We start from the raw sequence: 3543 nt of genomic DNA on the forward strand, positions 1-3543 counted from the left end.
AAGATTATGAATCTGGAGACGAGAAGAGTGACATTGCCTTCAACAGAAATGGGAGAGATTAGAAGAGGAGAGGGTCTGGAGGAAATAGACTGAGTTTTGGACATGTTGAGTTTGAGATGCTCCCAGAACATCCAGATTGAAATGTAAAATAGAAAAGTGGTGATACAGGGCTAAAGTTCAAAAGATTGGGTAGATATAAAGATCTGTGGGTTATATGCATGGCTACGAATCACATGGAATTAGAAGATATTTGGGGGTGGGAGCCTGCCTGTGTGGAAGGAATATATACATGATCAAAAATCCATCTAAATAGTAGCAGAAGTATTATTATATCTCCAACCTTTCTAACCTTACTTCACACAACTCTCTATGCTTCAGTCAAACTGGATTACTTGCTGTTTTTCTGTCTCATCCTCATTTCACTTGGCCACCTCCCAGCACTCAGCCATCCTCCATGCATGGACATCCTTTACAACTCAGCCTGTGGAAATACTTCCCTTTCTGCAAAACCCAGCTCAGGTGCTACCTCCTCCAGAAAGTCTTTTTTTGATCCTGTGTCTAGAAATGATGCTTCCCTCCTTGAATCCCTGTATCCTCAGGAGTTGGATATTAGAAGCACTTAATAAATACAATTCTCATGTTGACTGGAAGAGGAAAAATATGCTTCACAAATGAATGCAGGTGCCATTATTTCTTCTTAGCTATCTACTGAGGGGGAGGCACATGAGATATTTGCCACAAGGAAACTGCAAGACCAGCGGAAAATTCTGTCTTTCATATACATTGCTCTCAACTTGTTAACCATCTGCAGAAATGCTGATCAATGGCCTGCTGTTCAAGAAATTCACTATCAACTAAGGAAAACTTAGACAATCCTTTGTAAACCAGAAAATAAGAAATAAGGAAAAGTTGAAGACTAACCTCTGAACACTTAATCCCTTCTTTTGAATGGGTTTCTTTGCTGAATGGTAGGGTTTATGATCCTGTACCCATTTGGTCCTTTTTTGGTATCCTGGAAAGAGGACTAGATTTTTATCACAGAGGACTTGGCTTCACCTCTCACCTCTGCCACTCACTACTTGTGTGGACTTTGGAAAGTCACTTAAACTCTATAGAATTGTTTTATATGCCCTTTTGACTTCAAATTGGAGGTGTTTTGAGGTGGCTCTGGGTTCTTGAAAGCTCTCCTGATGGAGTGCAAATTCATTCTGGTTTTACCAAAATCAAAAAGTTTTCAGTATAGGTCCATGGATTACAGTGTATTAGTTGTCCCAACACCAGCCTAGCTAAATTCAGAACTGTTCATCACTATGAGGCTAGTTACCAGGTGATGAATACTTTTGGATCACAACCATTCATGAAACCATCTATTAAAGAATCTTCTTGTAGATAGAATTCTTGCTAATGGTGTTAGACTAGATGACCTCTCAAGTCCCTACTAATGCTGAGATTTCATGAATCTACAAGAAAGAAAGAAGGAAGGAAGGAAGGAAAGAAAGGAAAGAAAGAAAGGAAAGAAAGAAAGAAAGAAAGAAAGAAAGAAAGAAAGAAAGAAAGGAAGGAAGGAAGGAAGGAAGGAAGGAAGGAAGGAAGGAAGGAAGGAAGGAAGGAAGGAAGGAAGGAAGAAAGAAAGAAAGAAAGAAAGAAAGAAAGAAAGAAAGAAAGAAAGAAAGAAAGAAAGAAAGAAAGAAAGAAAGAAAGAAAGAAAGGAAGAAAGAAAGAAAGAAAGAAAGAAAGAAAGAAAGGAAGAAAGGAAGAAAGGAAGAAAGGAAGAAAGGAAGAAAGGAAGAAAGGAAGAAAGGAAGAAAGAAAGGTGCTGTGATATACTTTGTTAGGAGAGCAAGCACTATTGAAATCATTGATCCTTGCAGTATTGAATCCTTGAAGTAAGGATTAAGTTCACATTGAAGCAATCCTTGAAGTAAACATTAAGAGTTAGCATGGTGTAACAGGGGCAGGTAGGTAGTCCAGTGGATTGAGTGCTGGATTTAGAATTAGGAAGATTCATCTTCCTGAGTTCAAATCTGGCCTCAGAAACTTACTAGTTGTATGATCCTGGGCAACTCACTTAACCCTGTTTGCTTCAGTTTCCTCATTTATAAAATGAGCTGCAGAAGGAATAGCAAACTGCTCCAGGATCTTTGCCAAGAAAACCCCAAATGGGGTCATGGAAGAGTCAGACTGAAAATGATAGAACAACAAAAATGGTCTACTGGAAAGCATACTGAACTTAGAGTCAGATGGACCTGGTTTCAAGTCCAGGCATTCTGGTATTTCTCATTGAGGAATGACCATGGGCATGTCATTTAATTTCTGAGAGCTTCATTTTCCTTCTTTGCAAAGTGCTTATAATAATACTAGTTTTACTGATCTCATAGGCTTGTTGGGAAGAAAACAAGTGCTATACAAATATGAGCTATAATTATTCTCTTCCATCTAACTCTGTTAGCTTTTTCATGTAGAAAGCTATAGGTCCTAACCTGGGTTGTACCTTTCCTAAATAACCTTGCTTTTAGAATTCTCAGAATCTTAGGACTTTTTCCTGGTAAGTTTATAGATTGGAAGGTTGCTGAGCTTTGTTTATACTATAACTTCAATGATATTTTCCAATATGAATTTTCAATCACCAAAAAAGTACTGTACAGGAGATGGCAAATATTTGTGCTCATTCCTTTGAAGCCTCAACTGGGCTGGCATCACTATCTAAATATAGATCAGGATTAACTGAGTAATAAGTCAAGAGTACACAGCAGTTTCTCTAATAATTCCTTCAATACAGTAACTGTACTGTGGTCTTTTCAAAGGATTTAACCTTAGGTAGACAGAAACTTCTGGAGGTATTGGAAAATGTCCACATTCTAAAACATTTACTGTATTTAGAAATTGTAGGATGCCCTAAAATATCAGAGGGAATTAAAAATCATAGATTTCATATATTTGCAGTCTCCAATTTCACAATTTCAGCATAATTATCTTTGCATTTGCTTCAAGGACCGTGTTACTTTAGGGTATGTTTTTAAGCTGATCTAGAACTAGAATCTTCTTCATTATAATAATAAAAAAAACCTTACTTCTGAAGTAGAGCTTGGGTTGGTTATCTAAATTTGGAAACAATGAAAAGTAGGGAAGAATAGAATTGGAAGTTTGAAAAAGTAGAAATGTAACAAAGAGATACGTGAAAAATTTTTTTGGCAAGTCTTTTTTAGATGTACAAGATATGGAAGAACAATATTTCAGTAAAATAGGATAGGAGAAAATACTTCAATAGGAATTCAGAATAAGGAATGAACTTAACATAAAATGAAGTTACCTACCTATCCATCTTTCTGTGACAGCTGGGGGAGGTGGGGACAGTGAATGAAACAGTAGACCTATATAGACAAGAAGACCTGAGTTCAGGTTCTATCTCAAACACTAGCCATATGACTAGGCAAATCATTTAACCTCCATTTGCCTCAATTTCCTTAACTCTAATAATGGTACCTATCTCACAAGGTTGTTGTATGGAAGAAATTAGATATTTGTAAAGTGCCTGACGCATGG

The sequence above is a fragment of the Dromiciops gliroides genome, chromosome 3 (assembly GCF_019393635.1).
Source record: "Dromiciops gliroides isolate mDroGli1 chromosome 3, mDroGli1.pri, whole genome shotgun sequence".
NCBI classification, from domain to species: domain Eukaryota; kingdom Metazoa; phylum Chordata; class Mammalia; order Microbiotheria; family Microbiotheriidae; genus Dromiciops; species Dromiciops gliroides.